The sequence below is a fragment of the Channa argus genome, chromosome 14 (assembly GCF_033026475.1).
Source record: "Channa argus isolate prfri chromosome 14, Channa argus male v1.0, whole genome shotgun sequence".
Classification (NCBI taxonomy): Eukaryota; Metazoa; Chordata; class Actinopteri; order Anabantiformes; family Channidae; genus Channa; species Channa argus.
Window position 1 is genome coordinate 4,689,732 of NC_090210.1, and position 18,308 is coordinate 4,708,039.

General features: G+C 37.6%; 1 protein-coding gene across 7 annotated transcripts in view; it reads left to right on the forward strand.

Annotated features, from left to right (window-relative positions):
- The window catches only part of tnr (tenascin R (restrictin, janusin)), a 172,454-nt gene that overhangs the window by 59,157 nt on the left and 94,989 nt on the right, over positions 1–18,308 (forward strand). For all 7 annotated transcript variants that reach the window (XM_067475086.1, XM_067475085.1, XM_067475089.1 and 4 more), the window contains one exon: positions 17,058–17,109. The gene's annotated coding sequence lies outside the window, so the exon portion shown is untranslated. The remainder of the gene's footprint in view (positions 1–17,057; positions 17,110–18,308) is intronic.

The following is an 18,308-nucleotide window of genomic DNA, read 5'->3' on the forward strand; positions in this document are numbered from 1 at the left end:
CATGTTTTTTTCCACTATATTTTTTGTATTCTTTTCTGGATAATGGTACCATGTTTCTGTGCAGTCAGCATCTTAGAAGATGCATTGATCATATTATAATGCAGTGAATGGGAGTGCATGTTAAAAATCATTGCTGCAGGGATGCTTCTGAAAGACTTGTTTCATTGTGTAACTCACAAATCAATAGTCTGAAAATAACATTATCTCGTATCAAGGTATACTCAGAGCTATCTGTCATGGTGTGTCAGTGTTTGTGAGGCTTGCTCATTTAGCATAGAGCGCTGAAGCAGAATTTAGTGTCATAACAAAGCAAAAGAATCCGTGCAGAAGCACTCTTGATCTCTGTTCTGTGTATTACTAATATCATAGAAGCAGGATAACAGCACAGAAACAGACAACTCAGGAGAGTAAACCAGGAAGTGAAGGCTAATAAAAACAAAGGAAGGTGAGGGAGAAGTGAGTCCACAGTTGTTTGGTCAGTTCCATGCACAGATATTTTTGTGTTACTGGACCAGGCTGGAAGACAGAACAATCCGAAAAGACAAACATCTTAAGATAGTTGGGAGCTGATGATCCATGCAGCATTGGTTGGGTCATTTTTTAGTGTCATATACATGAGTTAATTAAAACTATAGTGGTAAATATAGTTCACAAAATGCACTGCATTCTGCTGTTTCAATTTTGAATTAGTTTACATGTTAAGATCGGTTTTAATTAACCTTATTACATGTGAGTTACTGCTTACAATATGAGAGAATTGTTTTCCAAAACCTACTGTATCATTGATATGTAGTTGTATATTAATAATGCAACACAGTGTGAAAACAATGTGACAGGGGTCACTTGTAGTAATGAACATACAGAGATTCATAGCCTGAATTTGCAGCTCCAGTCACATTTACAGAACTGAAATAGTAAATTTCAGCCACAATGTTACTGTTTGTTTCACTGCCACATCCTTTATATCTTTACCAAGCAAATCTCTTCAGTGACAAAGCTCTAAAACCCTACAATGCTCTGCCAGCTCAGCACTAAACAGCAGACAGACACAGTAAGTAACTAACTAGAGAACAAAGGATCCCATTCAGAAACTAAAGAATAAAGAGACCAAAACTTAGCTAAGTAAGAGTGAAAATTAGACTTCATCAGGTGGATGGAAACACGACTGCTGGATGTGTAAACAAAGGGTTTGCTAATAAGTTCAATAAATTATTGTTATAGACTGACAATAATTCACAAATCCTTTTTACTGCACTCACACCTGGGTTACTGCAGGTTTGAGAAATGTATACATGTGGTATTTTCATTGAGATACTCTTTGTATATACATATAAATTGTATGTATATAATTGTATGTGCAAATAAAGCCTGTACTTAGATAATGCAGAGAGCATGCACCCTTGCCTCACATTACTGTTTTAAAAATTTCTTGCAAAAGCCTGATTGGCTTACTGGCCGAAAATATGAATCTGTATTCTGTTAAATGTATGAAAGAGTTCCTGGGAATCAATGAAACATGCAAAGTTGATTCACCGGTTTTGCTTGAATAACCGAGGTAATAGAAAAACTTTTATCAAAGCCCCTCTCACTTTTCAAATGCAGTTTTGCTCATCGGCAAGCAGAGCCATCTCCTGAGATTATTGGAAAGTCTGTTACTCAAAAGAAAAGGACATAGTTCATATGCAGCACTCATACAGTTGTCTGTGGTACCTTACAGTCATTTTAGGGATTGGTTTTAAACCTTGGTTAAAGGATAAATATGACAATCAAAACAAGTCTAAAACCACAAATATATTCATCCAAACTTGACAGCTGTTACTGTATGTGGTTAGTTAAAACCAGATTTAGATTATTCCATAAAGCAGCAGCAGATTCCTTTTTACAGATCATAACACAAACATGTAGATTTTGACGTTGAGTACACAGATATATCATCAATACTAAAGCAGTGAAATCTTTGGCTATATTTGAGGAACCATGAGCATCAGCCTTTTCCATTCTTTCACTGAACAATGAAATTAACAAAAACTACTCATGTTTGTGTTTTTCTTCATTGTGCATTGCCAGACTGAGATTATGAAGATGGATTTTAAAGGTTGAAAGCTCATTTAAAAAGTACACCTGAAATAATAAAAGTAGAAACACAAGGCTGCATATTTAAATTCCTGTAAGTTTTCATACTGTTTTTTATTGAAAGTTTATATATGTGTAAAAAAAATGGATGTTGTTATTATATATTTTCATAAGCAGTAATTGTTAAAGCAAGAACTCACATCAAATTGAGAATATGATGGCAAGTATTTACAACCAAAATGATCTGGAATCCAACAGGAAGCTTTTTACTCTGAATTGATCAATGGGATTTGAGGTATTTTGAGTTTTAGCCTTTCTTTCAACTGGATGCCTTTTCTTTCCTATAAGTGCCCTTAATCGGGTATTGATAGTTTTCTGCACTGTTATGTCATGATGTCTTTTTTGACGTATTTCAATGTTCTCTTTTGTTTTTCTAATAACAAATGTTTTTTGACAACCGGGGGTGGGGGTGGGGGGAAAAGGCTGATTGTGGCAATATCTCACTGTCAAGCTACAGCCTACATGTAGAAATGGAGATTGGAGAACCACAGACAACAGATTGGAGAAATTGAGATTTTTCTGTGTCCTCGGGATTCCGAGTAATTTCCTTGGTTGACAGAGATTTTGAAAGTGAAGCTCACTGTGGTTTCTGACACTGGAAAAGCAGTCTGTCAACATCTGTTGTGTTTGTACATCAATTTTGTTAGCTATCTCCGGAATATGTGCTTCAACGATCTCCTTTTTTTTTTTTATAAAACCAAAACAAATAAAGCATGATAGAAAACATTGCATCCTCTTGGCTTTCTGTCAAATAAGGCATCAGACTGCTGTTTCATGATTGAGTCACACCTGGCGGACCACAAATAGAGTTTCAGTCTGATTATGAATGTGGTATGAGTTTAATTTTACTTTAATAATTCCAAACAAGTTAAGAAAAAATGAGCTTTGCCGCTGTTTGTGTTACACATCTTCAACCACAAATGTATATCTTGTGCTCAGTGTCACAGCTCTAGCTGTCTTCATTCATTTTTTTCAGAATTTAGATTCTTTGAAAAAACTTTTGTTTTAAATGGGATGAAAATGTCATTTAAAATAATTGAGGAATAATTACTAATTAGAAATATTTCACTATTTAAATACTACCTCGCTGTTTGAGATAAACATTTTAAGTTTTAACATTTGGAATATGACTAACCCTTGGAGACCTCAGTGCTTAAGCCATGCACAGGTCAAAACAGAGCAATCGCACCCAGATGTGTAACCACAACAACCTACAACCATCACTGGATGTGGTCTTGGTTTAGTTCATTTGCATTGCACTTAATCCAAGTCTTTCCCAAAACACCACATTTTAGCTAAACAAGTAATTGAAATATCATCTATGTTGTATTTTTTTATTTTTATTTTTTTCAAAGTGCATCCAGCATTTGCTGCATTGATGCATTGAAGATCTACTTCCTGTGTTTCCTTTCATCTTCATGCCCCAGATCTGATTGACCAACGAGCAGACAAGACAGATCTCCAATGAGTTCTCTTGATACATTTAGATTTGCTTGGATTTGTTTGGCATGTGAAAGGAAACTAAACCAAGGAGAAAACAGACCAAGTCTACAAACTAATCTATAGATTTGAATCAGAACAAATGAACTGCAGGTTTGAAAACAACTTAATTTCATGCTCTGTTGTATTGTATCTCTTCTGTGTACTTGTTCAACTTGTGGGGTGTATCTATGGTTAAGCCTGCTTTTAGCTTAGCTTCTTTGGTTTTTCTTCTTTTCTTTGCACCCTAGTAATCTTTTCTCTGCAACGTGTTACTGCAGAGCCTCTTGATTTTTGTTTTCATTGAGGTTCAGTGTTGTTACTTCGTTCTGTTTGCTCTAATTAGTCTTCCAGATGTTCTGTGGTAGGAGAGAATTGTCCAGAATTGCATCTAAGGAGCAGTGCTTACACAATATGTCTTAATGTTTACGTGCATCTATATGCCAATAATACCTCAACAAGAGTAAAGTGTACGTACATTATTTTTCACCTGCTCTTTCTTTTTAATACTAGTTCAGTATAATTTCAGGGTTTAGAATGAATCAAATTAAAGACTCTCATTGCTATAAAATATTTAATCAAAAGTTCTAACGGTCAGAGTACTCTGAAGCAATTTCAGCATTTAGTGTAAGCCCAGTTGGCCGCTTTTCCTCAGATTTGAAGAAATGCACAATCTTGTTATATCTGGATTGCTTATGTTCCCACTGGAGTAACATTCAATAGAAATTGATTGAGTGGTGTTCTCTACCTCTCTCCCACGCTCCCTTCAAAATCCCAGTCATCCTGCAGGGTGTCCGTGGCCAGACCTGCAGTCCTAACCTCTCTGCACTCCTCTGACAAGGACTGTGCTGTCTTTAAAGGCTGATGAGTGTGTGCATGTTTGTGTGCGTGTTTGCATGTGTGCCTGTGTGTGTGTGTGTGCGTGTGTTTGTGTGTGTGCGTTTGTGTGTGTGCGGATCTGCACAAGTGAGACAGATATAGAGAGACTGTGTGGTTGAGGAAAGTTGGGAACTTTTGAACTGTATGTGTGGAGGAGACACTTGTGACACTTGTGTTCTTACATTTATTTCTGTTCAAATAGTGACATTACTATCAAATGGACCACAAATCGTGATCTATTGTACATTATAATAATTTAAATAGCCTAAATGACTTAATTCCAATCAAATCTCAATGCTAAATGTGATGGAAATGTTATATTTTTGCTTTTTTCGTATATCAGGTTATTCTTCTCACTTCCCTAAACACAACTGATCTTTTGGTCTGTCATTTTGAAACTTTCTAGAGACAAGTCAGCGTTGTGTTTTGCGCCTGTCTTGATTTATTTCATGGTTGTTTGCACTTTGCGATTATTTTCCATTAATACAGAAACTTTGCAACTGAGCGAAGTGTAATATTCTTTTACCAAGACTATTTTTTTATTTTTAAGTTTTTTTTTTTTTAGGAATTATAATTTTTAAGACATTACGTTGCCGCAGCGCAATTACCCAATGTTTGTTTCAATTATTTTATATAGTCACTCATTGTATTTTACAATATTTGAGGGGAAGAATTAGTACAGTGTAATGCTGTGATGCCACAGCCCACGTGTAGTAAGGATATAACTGTATCCTAGGTGTAGTTACATTTTTGACACTGTCCTATGGATAATAAAATGACAAACATATTTCTAATAAATAGAAAATAAAAATGAAATTAGCAAACATTCTGTTTCCTGAAAGTCTCATGAAAGGCATTGGCACAGACAACAAAAATGTCTGCATGTGTCTAGAAATATGTATGAGATGCTGAATAACAGTAGTATTCTCATATACAGCATATTTTGCAGTTCAGCTTGTTGCATGGCTGCATTTTTCGTACTACATTCAGTATGTATATAGTTTCTTATCCTGTAAGTAATGTAGTAAAATAGCAGCCAAACAATATGCAAAGAAAATCTTTACATGTGCATATAGACATGCACATGTACCCAGCTACAGATCACTGGTTGTTCTCTGCTGCTTTGACTTGAGGGGCAGAGCTGTGATGTGTGGCTTTATTACAGATTTTAATGCAGCATTCTTGATGCAATTTTTGATTTAAAGCAGCAGGAGAAACTCAGCTTGGTGCTTTAAATGTTCAGTCGTATTTCTTAACCCAACAAACCTTAGAAACCAAAACCATTAAATAGCACATATTTTATGTTAAGTCCTACATTTTTTTTTTATGATGACAGGCCTGTAAAGGTTTGCTTTTCATCCAAAATAATGTACCTGAATAGACGTTATCTGAGTTGGTGCGACAACTTAAATGTCTCCTGCATTGACCCTTGTCTGCCACTTTGTGATATAAGAGCGCTTCAGAAAGTGGAGACTGGCAAAAACAAAGAGAAAGTCAGATGGAATAAAAAGAGAAGTCACTGTTCATTTTTTGCTAAGGAGGCCTTTTGGTGCTGTACAATATTTGAGCTCTTTGTTCCTGTGAAAATTACCAGGCTGTTAGCCTTAAGTTTTTTTGTGTGTGTGTTTTTGCCAGTGAGTTTTTGCCAGTGAGTGAGTGATGTTTGTACTTTTACATCCACGGTGTTATTTGATGAAGTGCTAGAATGTGGATTTATAGGCTTTAATTTTATATTTATGTGAAATAATAATTCATCAGATAGCCTATGCATCTGCAATATCAATCTCTCCCACCTTGTCTCTACCTCTGTTTGTCTCTTTGGGACCTGTTTCTGTCATAATTAAGAGTTAATATGAAAGCTCACTGATTCAGAGGGTTTATCTAACCAGAGTCCTGCATTCTGATGTGTATCCTCACATCCTCATCATGAATTATACAGTAGCTAGCGATTTGCCCATGCTTTACTCGTACTCTCATATGCAACTCATAAAAACTGAGAGTTTTTTTATCCCAACACTGACATGCAGCTTATGTGATTGATCAGTTTATGTTATTACCTGAGATGAATCTCATACAGTAGATCCTGATGACTGATGAGCTGATGAATCATTTGAAAAAAGTCTACATGTGTAAATCATAGATGGAATTCTGGTATTGGAATAAACTGTTGCAAAGACTGAACAGATAAAAACTGAATGTTTCCTAAATAGCTGGCATATCCCCAAAATACATTTTTATTCAATATACCGGGATTTCCCATTACCTCAATCTGCTTGAACAGATTATCATTGTTTTCCTACAAAAACCTAATTACTTACTTCTCCATAAAATCGTCACCAACCTCTGGATGGATCAGTTTTTCAAAATGCTCGGTGAAACTGATCCATGTAGAATTTCCCACACACACACTGGCCTTAATTTTGGCTAAATGCCAGAAATTACAATTACTAAGGTCAGTCAAGTATCTAAAAGATGGATTCAAAAAGCCCCAATGAAGACAATGGTTTTAGTAGCTCAATGTGCAGGAGCATTGTAGTATCGAAGGAAATTGTTGCTCAATTTTCATGTGTCATGTGACATTTTGGAAAACGCTTATCCATATGGATTTCTTAGGGCATCCCTTTCATGGATCATCTTTCATTTCTAAAAGTACCAGTTTGAAACTGGGAAACTACTTATGTACATGCTTGGACACCAAGATGAGCTTATTGCTCCTCGAAGCCTGGATTATCACTGTTACCTTAATTTTTTATCTCCAACACACATACATAAGGCTAACGAGGAAAGTAAGGCTTATCTCCGTTATTTGTATTAAAGGGAACGAACTTTTGAAACTCCCCACTTATTAAATTTAAGACTACAAAATTAAAGTTTTGCTTCACATTACTGAAGTTTTAATTCACACGGACATTAAGCAACAGCAGGAGACCTCTTGTAAGTGTAGTTAACTTGAATTTCATTTCCGGCTCTGCAATGATAAAAAATGTCTCATTTTCAGCTGCCCTCACTCACATAAATGAACTCATTCCACTAACAGTGTCACTAACAGTGTTGGCTTCATTATTTTTACTGACACAGGGAAGCGATTTCCAAATTAAATTCTGGCTATTTGGAACACATCTGTGAAAATTCAACTATTCACTAATCACCTCAGTAGGAAGATAAAAGCTATGTTTGTCCTTTTTTGCTCATCAGGGTTATGAGTTATGAACTGTGTTTTCCATTATTAAATCCTTATTATTCATAAATACTTCACATAAGTATTTATGTGAATATTTCCATCTTGAAGCTAGTTCTGTTGAAAGATTACTGTTGTCCCTTTATAAAAATGTTAAGGTCAGTGAAGTTGTTAAATGTGTCCATGACAATTAGCCTCTTTCACTTTTAAGTCCACATTATTCCCATAGTTTCTCCTTTGTGACTGTGTTTTAAATTCATTTTAACATGTGTAAGTCACATACAGGAAATTGGTGCTTTTTACGATTCTTGTGGCTCAAATTGTAGATGTTGAGAAGTGGATATATAGCGTTAATCATGATAAATATTTAATTACAGATAATCCTTCTGTAAAGTCCCCAATTGTGTAGCAACTTAGAATGTAATGCACTAGAAGTTTTCTCTCTACCCATGTCTCTTTACGCCCTGCAGAAAATCAGCACTTTTAAGCTTCCCCTTCACCCCATGGTGTTCTCTTTCATTTTGTGCCGTGAATCACAAAATACAATAAGAACTTTTTCTGCTCAAAAGCTCTGGTCGGACCATGTGATGAAACCTCTTTGATGACATGGTAAACGACTTTTATTTTCTTGAGGAAAAAGATGGTCTAAAAGCCATTTTTCATTGGCGTAAAGGGGCAAAGGCAGGTTTTGGTGTGGCAGGTGATGAATGGTTAGTGGGAGGGAATCCATCTGCTGCATCAACACAACGGAAATGGGATCGTCCACTGATAAAAAATTGCACACTGAGAGACAAGTCGGATTCACACACGAGAGCCAAACTCACAGAAGAGTACAATGGAGAGCAGTTTGTGAGTGTGTGAAAGAGAGAGACTAAAAAAAAAAGAGGATCCTTTTCAATCTGATTGTCTGCGTCTCTCCATTTTCTTTTTTTATTCCTTGTTTCTCTCTCCTTCATGCACAAACACACACAGGCATCTCTAATACACAATAGAATTCACTAGTGGCTGTGTGCCATCTATCTAACTATCTATCATCTGTGATATTTCAAACTTTCTCAATTCAATAAGCCAATATGATTTATTTAGTGGCTCTGGCAGCTTTGGTATAGAATTATGGTAAATTTTACGAATGGAGACAATAATATACATTAAGTTTTTTGTATTTTTAGATTTATGTCCACATTGAAAAGAGAAAACACATTTCTTTTTCAAATCTGTGTCCTTCAGAAAGTTTGCAACTACTGAACTATTTCAGTGAATCTATTTAAATCGGCTTTTTTATTATAGACAAACAAAACCGGATTATAATATTACAGAGATGGATTCTGATAGTTTGTTTCAAGTTGGTGAAATGCATAAATTTATTAAGCTCCACAGTCAATGAATCTTTTATCAAATCTTTCAGTCACATCGTCTGTTTAGTATATTTTGCATCTCTATCAGACTCTACAGGCATTGGCAAAATACAAGTGACATATAAGAACCTCGGCTGTATGAAAATTATGCTATGCTTGTTGACTTCCTGAAGTCATAAAGACCATTGCAAATTGCAATATTTAAAGAAGGGTGCTCACAAAACAGAGACATCAAGATGAAATATTTAAAAAGTATCAGCTCAAAACTACTTTAAGTATCAAAACTAAAAGGTCATGCAGATGGCTTCCAGATTATTAAATTGCTTTACATGCAGTTCAGCTTGTAAATATCACACTGGGAACTAGAAAAATCTTTTGACGAGAGTCTATTTTGTTTCATTATTCAGATTCTGAAACTCAACTAGTCACTGTAGTGAATTCAAATTTTATCCCTTCCGCTAAATATTTCACTTTATGTTAAATTACATTTTTCAGCTTCACAGTTCAGAAAATTGTTAACAGTAGAACTTTGTTTTACAGTCATCTGCTAATAGAGGAAAGTTTCTTGGGGTTTAACATGTGTTTGGTCCAGTATGAAACTGTGATGTGCAAACTTAAAAACTCCACTGCAGATAATTCAATAAAATATATTTTTTTCAAACTTATTGCTATGCAAATTAAAATAATACTGTACGCACCCCTCTCACCATATGTCACTCTCTGCTGAGAGTAGCTGTCAATTCTTTATCATCTTTGATTTAATTAAACCCACTGTTCATAAGAAAAGCCATAAACAAAAGCAGATGGGAGCTGTGAAACAAGTCAACAAGCAAAAGACAATAAATCCCCTTAGCTTACTCTTCTATACCATACGGTAAACTGTAAGAATTCAAAGTATTAAGAAGATGTGTATTACCAATTCTATGTCTATATTCTTGTGTGTGTATACATAAGAATATAAAAGAAAAACTAAATTGAGAAAACGTTTTCTCAATATTGTTTCTTTAGCTTTTTGATAGGCCCAAACCACGATGGTGTAATGCAAATTGTATATTATATACATTAAGTAACAAGGGCACTTTTTGATGGCTGCTGGGGTAGCGAGTAAACTGATGGAACATAATATGATTTATATTCAAATGTCTTTCTGTGTTGCTCAGAAAAGGAGCAGGATAATCTGTAACTTTCTTCTCTATACAGAATGAATACAACAAGTCTGTTCACAGCTGTGTTTGGGGTGGGGGGGGGTTGAGGGCATGATTTTGAGATGTCAACTCTTTGTGCAGAGTATAGGTTTGGGAAGTCTTGCCTCTGCATTTTCATATTGAACTATTTTTCAGTGCACAGTGGGTGTTTTTATAACTGTACGTGATATTCTAATATGATTATGAATTATGGCTATACCAAAGTATTATAAAGTAACTGTCAGTAGATGGAAACTGTGAGAATAAATAAAGTTTAAATACTGATTGTATTGTCAACACTGCATGAAAAAATGGATTTTCAGGCCACATGAATGTCTGTAAATCTCATTAGTCTTAGGCAGTTAACAGCTGTTTAAAGCCTGTGACATTACTTTCAGAAACTAATCACAGCCAGCTGAGAGGTGGTGATAGGGGGAGGCCAGACTAGTGGAGGTGTGAGAGGCTAATTACCATCTCAAAGTAGTTTAGGCATCTGGAGTTACTCCATTTATTGATGAAACCGATAGTTAGAAATCAAAAAGTCACTTGTTATTGGCTGGTTCATGTGCTACTCTTGGTCACACTGGGCCATTAAAATACAGGCTACGTATAATTCTCCCTTACACCTATTAGTATTTATAATTATAATTTTACTTTGTATGATTATGTGGTGTCGTGGTGTTTTTATACATACATTGTGATCATTTACATGAATAATTATTAATTTTGTCAGGATCGCCAACTTCACTTCCCCCCTTCAGGCTTTTATTTTGCAGTCACTTCCTGTTTGGTCCCTTCTCATTCACACCGCTTCACTAATCACCGGTAATCAGTTTCACCTGCTCTTACTCTCTCATTTATATACCTGCTCAGTTCCTTTACCAAGCTTCCAGATTGTCTGCATTCTCACCGTGACTCTCCAGCCTTCATGAAGTTTATCCATCCACGATTCTGACCTCACTAAGTTTACGACTTGACTCTGCCTGCCTTTCTGGTTCTGCGAGTCATCACTCTCTCTCTGTTGCTGACCAAATATATGGCGTTAAGGATAATTAGAGTATTGGTGCTGTAGAATTATGATTACCCTCATTACCATGTTTTAAGGGGATGTTTCAACCATGAGCACACCATGCAGACGCTTAACCAATGTGAGTGCCTGCCTGCTCTTTCATGTGGAGTTAAGAAGAGCATTCACCATGTGCTCTTATATTCAAATGTCGATTTAAAGTTAAACTTAAAGTTTAAGGACTGGTCTAAGGAACCAAGCTAATATATAAGGGTTTTCATGTATGTCCATGTTTGTGTCATGGAAGTATTTTAAGGGAGCCCAGAATTACTCCCTCATGGGTGTGTTATTGTGAGTGCGAATGAATGAATGAGAAGCGTAAGAAGTGTAAAGCGCTACCAATAGGTAGAAAACTGCTTTATAAGAAAAAAAAAAGTGCTGTGTTTTTATTACAGCACATCAGGTTATAAAGTATCGGCTCAGAAGGGACAGGGAGGACACATCTGAGCCACTCATTGTCTGAGTAGTTTGACTCATACTCCCTAACCCAAGTTTTTATTGGGAACGCTCCATGCCAGGTTTCCATAGCCGCTTTCATTGACCCCCGGCTGACACAGACTTCATAGGCAGACAATTAGCTCTTCATGCCAAAATTCAACTCACCCCACTGCCTCAGCCACTTCAGGTCCATTCAATCAATGATCAACTGCTACATAGACTCCAGCTCCTTTAGCCACTAATAATAATTTATTAGACCTTGTGTTTTACATCATTGACACACCTCTTCAACCTCTAGTTTTCAGCCCCCCCTTGTCTGAACATCCACACATTGACTGGTGATCCAGTAACCCCGTGCCTCGCTTAATGTTTGCGACTGTGGCGCAGGAATGTAGAGCGGTTGTCCACCAATCTCACAGTTGTTGGTTCAATCCCTGGCTTCTCCAGGTCACATGTCGAAGTGTCCTTGAGCAAGACACTGAACCCCAACTTAGTTGCTCCCGGTGAGCGTTGGCCAGCTGCATATCAGCTCCCCCTATCGGTGTATGAGTGTGTGTGTGAGATTGTGAGTGTGAATGGGTGAATAAGAAGCAGTGTAAAGCGCTTTGAGTGCCATTTGGTAGAAAAGCGCTATATAAGTGCAGACCATTTACCATTCTGCTCAGCCCCCAATTGTCCTGTTCTCTGACCTCAAGGAATTATTTACCAAGTCACATGCTACTTCATTGCCCCATCACAGACCAGATGACTGGGCCATCAACCTGTTGTCTGGCACCATAGCCCCCAGAGGTCGCCTATTTTCAGAAAATCCTTTGCAAGAATCATGAATAAGTTGATACATGACTGATGGTGCAAAGACAACTGTGTGTAAAATAAATAAAGAAATATTACTAGCCAGGCCAGTACGTTTCAAAGTCAGATATTGCGTGTGTGCACGCGTTTCGTCTTGCAGCTCTATACTTCGGATCTGCTTCCTGTTCCCAATCTCCAGACTGTGATTCACTGACACCCCTCCAAGCAATGTCAATGGACATCATGCTAATTCTGATGCCTCTCCAGAAGTCTATGTCCTGTGCAGCTACTACCACACCTTGCTTCCAGCTTCAACACAATCACTACAGAAAACCTGTACTGTGAAATGCACTTCATTGGGACCACTTTTAAAGTAACTAAGAATTTTGCCACATTTATCAGCAGTGAGTGGCTGAGAAAGACTATTAAATGACGGTTACAAACATCATGCATGTTTGTAACCGTCATTTAATAGTCTTTCTAGCCTACTAGTGCTTCCAGGGAACACCAGAACAAGCTGGGTATTTGCCCATTTTCCTAACAATTGTTTCGTGTGCTGTTTAACAATTCTTTTCAGTCTTAGTTCTACTCTCTAATGTTGTAACCTATTAAAAAAGCAGTATTGCCTTGTAAGAAGTTTTTAAAAAAGTAACATTAAACAGAGGCTGTTGTAAACAGACATCTGGATTAATAGACCCTGGTAATTAAACATCTCCGTATAACAGGGAGCATAGCAAGTCCTCACTCCTGTCTTTCTAAAATGTAGTAACCTGCTGTCGGTTGCACATGATTTAATGAGGTTAAACATACTGGATGGTCTCACATAAGGATACAGGTGCAGGACTTCTGAAATTGAAGGCTGTAGCCTGTTATTTAACATGTGTCCTGCTGCAGTGAACTGTTGAAACTTTTCATACAGTATACAATCGCTGACGCATCACCTACAGACCCCATTAACCAAAAAAGTGCCTGAACGAAATGTATAAGATTCTCCAGACTGCTAAACTGAGAAACCAAGTTGAACAAGACAATGGAAAATGAAAAGCGGAAGTAAGAGTTGTGCCAAAGTGACAACAGTGTACAAAATCAGAGTTAAGAGTTTTTTTTTTTATTTAGGTGCACTGCTCCAATGTGCTATAAACAAAACACTGATTCCAACAGCATACATTTTCCATAATGTTGTGCACTGACCGTGCACTAAAATCAAGCGGTGATCTCGCACTGTGTGTTACCTTTGAAACGTAACTTCAGACAGTGTCAGAGGCTGATTTATCTTGACGTTACCTGGAGATATATGTGAAACACGCTCTAAACTAAGCTAAGCTTAGTCCAATTAAATCAAAGATTTCTAATTTTTTTTTGGGAATATACAGTATAACCACCTGAGCAGCCAACATCTCACCAACAACCCTAATTTGCATAACTCACAGCATTTTCATTTACATGTTAAATATCCTACTTAGACCTAGAGGCTAGGGGTTATGTGCCAAGTTTCACACAGTTAATTGTGACAGTAAAACTGTCACAATTTCAACGTTTTTGGCAGTTCCCGGGTGTTTTCTGTGCTGTCTACAAATTCCTAAACCTTCTCTGAAATTTATAGTGCCATTTACTGACGACAACCCCACATTTCATGCAGTGCCACTTTGTAGTGTTTTGTTGTTTACAAGTGGTGAAGAATACTAAGCCATATAAGCCTTAGGTGACCGTGAAACCTACTTGTAGTAGGCAAGTAGGTTTTTGTGTACAATTCTTTTGCTGCATGGGAAGAAATTCTTTTAAACAATGTTTCAGATCTGTTATGTGAGTGAGTGTTTAATGGGAACGCTGATATCACTAATCTTGTTAAAATATTTTAAAGCAATATTTCATTTCCAGGCATATTAGGTGAAAGTCTTGAGTGCAACATGACTTAACACTAAACGGAAGAGAAAATAGAACATTCATTGTGCCTAATGCATCTTACTGTATGTTGTGTTTACTTGACAAGTACCTCTAGCTTTTGTATGAATTATGAGTGTTATCAAAAACAAAGGCAGATCGTTACCAGCACTGAGAAAGATTGTGGGTCAACAAATTGTGTGACTTGGACCCATTTCCCTCCACTAGTCAACACCTGTGGGGTTTAGTCAAATAATGAAGACCCAGAAACAAGATGGCCAGACACAAATCGCACAGTGTATAAAAGATTTAGGGGTTAAAGTGGACAAACAGGCCATAGGATGAATGTTGAGTGAGCTTGCAGAGATTCCTCCGGCGCACTAGGTGGTGCAGTAGCCCTGATCTACAGGGGAGATAAAATGTGAGTTTCCAGTGGATTTACAGGCAATTAGTTTAATGAGGATATGAAGGGGGCGGTTTTAACTCAGTTGGTAAAGGCAGTTGTCCACGGACCACAGGGCCAGTTCGATCCCCGGTCCTGGCTATATGTCGAAGTGTCTCTGGGCAACACACTGAACCAGCTGTGCAGTGCTGGTCCAAACCCAATAGAAATTGGGGAGGGTTGCATCAGGAAGGGCACCCGGCGCAAAAAAAAACCAACTATGCCAAATCGATATGTGGAGAATGATCCTCTGTGGCCGAGATAAGCCGAAAGGACTGGGCCTGGAAGGTGTGTGTTGCTCAGGTAGGAGAACGGAGGAACAACCAGGATGTCAGAGCAAGATGACCTCCCTTTGTGTAGGTGTTCCCCACATGGCTTGTACAAAATGGAAACATGACAGGGAGAAAGAAAGCAGGACAGCCAATAATAGTGGGTGGAGAATAGTCAGTGGGAACAAGTTCAGTCTCACAAAATCTAAATTTAAATCACTGTCCAATCCCAGACACTCAGAATTAGTCCAAAACATCCAAAGTGATTCTAAATACCAATCCAATAGTCAGACATTAACAAGGTCCAAATCCAAACATTAAAGAGTTTAACAGAATCCAAACCTCAATTTTGTAAATATAGTTGTCAGTCAGTAGGAAAATAATGGTAAAGGTTTCCAATGAGTCCATTTATACAGAATTCTTCCGAGTAACAGGGATTCAGACAGTCGGATCAAACTCACGGAACCAGCGGTTTAGGCAGAGCACGCAGGTCTGCAGGTGACACAGTTAGAAAAGGCTAAAGAGGAGCAGACAATCTGGCAAATTATTGCCCTAAACACGGAGGCTTATATAGGGAGTGAAGGAGCCACAGGTAAAAGTGATCAGGACTAATTGTGGTGGAGTTAAACCAATGACTAAGTACCAGAAGTGAGGAATACAAAATAAAGGTCTACAACAGGAAGTAAAAATGTTGATCATGACAACAACCACCTCTGTTATTAAAGCCTGTAACTCATATCTGCAATGTCAAAGCAAAGAGAAAATTATTGTTTCACCAAATCTTTAATATGAATGTTTGGTGAAACAGTTCTGGTAAAGCCACTTCACACTACTATTTACAGAGTGTGTGACTTCGTAAAGCAAAAGCTAACATAGTTTCAATTTAATTTTGAAGGATTTGCCTATAGGAGTTAACTGCTGCTGCCTTGCGACTAAATAAAAGTTCAAGTCAAACAACTAGGGACTTCAAGCTGCTTACAGTGTAAAGAAACAAATGTGGTAACTGCAGACTTTTGGAGAACAATATTAAAATGTACACACTCTTAATTTCCATGTTGATTTCCCTTTGAATAGGACAGGCAGATGAGTGTCTTCCCTCTTACGACGTTTAATAACTAACAGTGGAGTCTGATTTCTTTGTTTATTAAATTAACCTCCTTCGCTGGAGGAAACCTAAGTGAAAATGACACCGTTTTCAAAGGATTTGCAATCCTCCGAGGTGAAAACAACCCAGCCAGCAAAGCATGTCATTTTATCTCTGAGGGTGAATGAAACACCCTCAAGAGCACACAGGACTTGGTTTTGTGTTTGCATCAGTGTGTATGTGTGTGTGTATTTGAGTGAGTGTGCCTCAGGAGGTGTGCTGCTGTGCTTTTTTTCTTGCAGAAGAGTAAAGTACATGAGTATGTTTTCCCCTTTTTCCATGTCTATAGACAGTTCCTCAGTATGTTCGGGTTCTTTGTTGGCACAGGAAAGCGCACATGCCTCAAAGCTTGTGTGAGCACTTTTGCTTGTATGCGTGTTACTTTGTTTGTGTTTTTATTAGTACATGTGCTGGTGAATATGCCTTTAGTTTTCCTGTAGTGCCCAATTGTTACTTGGTAAGAGTGGCATAGGATCCAGCACTTTGGCTCTGTTAATATACAATTTGACATTTACATCCATAATTATCATCTTCATACTGTAGTGTAGATGCACTGCAAAGCTAAAGTACATACAGTTCACAGTGGAAGACTTAATAAAGCTTCAGTTTAAGTTTTTACTCAGTTTGTGTTATATACTGTGTGAAGGTAATAAATACCTCTGCCATGTTAGAGGTGCTACAGCATGTGAGTCTCCACCACCGAGCAATTTGCATTTCAGATCATTTCTAGGCAATGCCGAGCTCTTAAGTCACGGGAAAACAGTTCAAATGTGTAATTGGTGTAATGCTAATTTAATCTCTCCCCTCCCCTGGACAGGTGCAGAGTCAGAGAGAGACCAGGAACAAGAAACACAGCACTCGCAGAAAAGGTACTACATGCACACACAGGCACACACACACACGCAGACGTGAAGAGACACATTAATAAGCATCCATATTTTTCCCTTTGGCTATATTGTAATGTTCAATTTAATGGTCTAATGTGCGTTAATGACTGCTTTATGTGCATGGTCTTATTGTGCATCTATCAACCTCAAGCACATCTAATCAGACAATTAGCCCTCATCTTGGGCTAATTTCCATGTATGTATTCATCACCATAACTGGCTTTCTAATAAGAACACAAATGAATTGTTGCTTCTACGTCACACCGTGTGTACACACGCACACACTCATGCACAGGCAGAGGCACAAACACACTCATACACAGACACATTTTCACCAGCCCATCTATCTCGATTAACAGACTAAGGCTTAGCAACAAAACAAGACAAATATGAGTAAGATCTCATATTTTACATGCGTATTCAGACTTCTAATTTCCTTCCATTTTCACTCCTGCTGGGGACATACTGTACTGTAACTTCTCGGTGTACACCATACATAATGCGGCAGGTTCCCTCCAAAACAGACATTGCAGTGGGGCTAATGGTTGCCAAAGAGCACCTTTACAATCTAGTGCTGTGGGGAACATGCAGCACTATTTCATACATTTCAATCCTTAGAGCTTCAAAAGCTGAAACTTCCCTAATTAAATTTGAGTGAGAAGGAGTTTAGTTCAGTTTATCATCCAACTCACCTGTTGTAGAATGCTGCAACGTTGTAGTACTAGTACTACTAGTAGTGTTTCTACATAGGTGTTTTATCTATATATTACTGTTTGTTATGTAGTGTGTGGGAGTAATAAACACTCTTACAGGTGCTTCAATGTGCATCGTGGTTGTGTTGGCACAAAATATAGGTACCAGTTGCATAGACCACCTGTTACAAGATTCACAAGTGTTACGAGCAGTTGTCTTGGTTTACTTGATGCACACATTCTATATTCTCAGGCAACCAAACACTATACCACTTAATTTTATAACCTAATGAGTAATTCTGCTCGTAGAAAGCATGTGAAAATCATGTGCACTCACTGGTTTCGGAATAAACTGAACTTCTCTGCCTAATTACATACAAACTAAGCAGCTTGAAGAATCTGCATAACTTAATTAAATTTTTAGCCCAGGAACCTGAGAAAGTAGGTCCATGACCCACTCTGCTTATTTACAAACTGGACTCTCGAGAT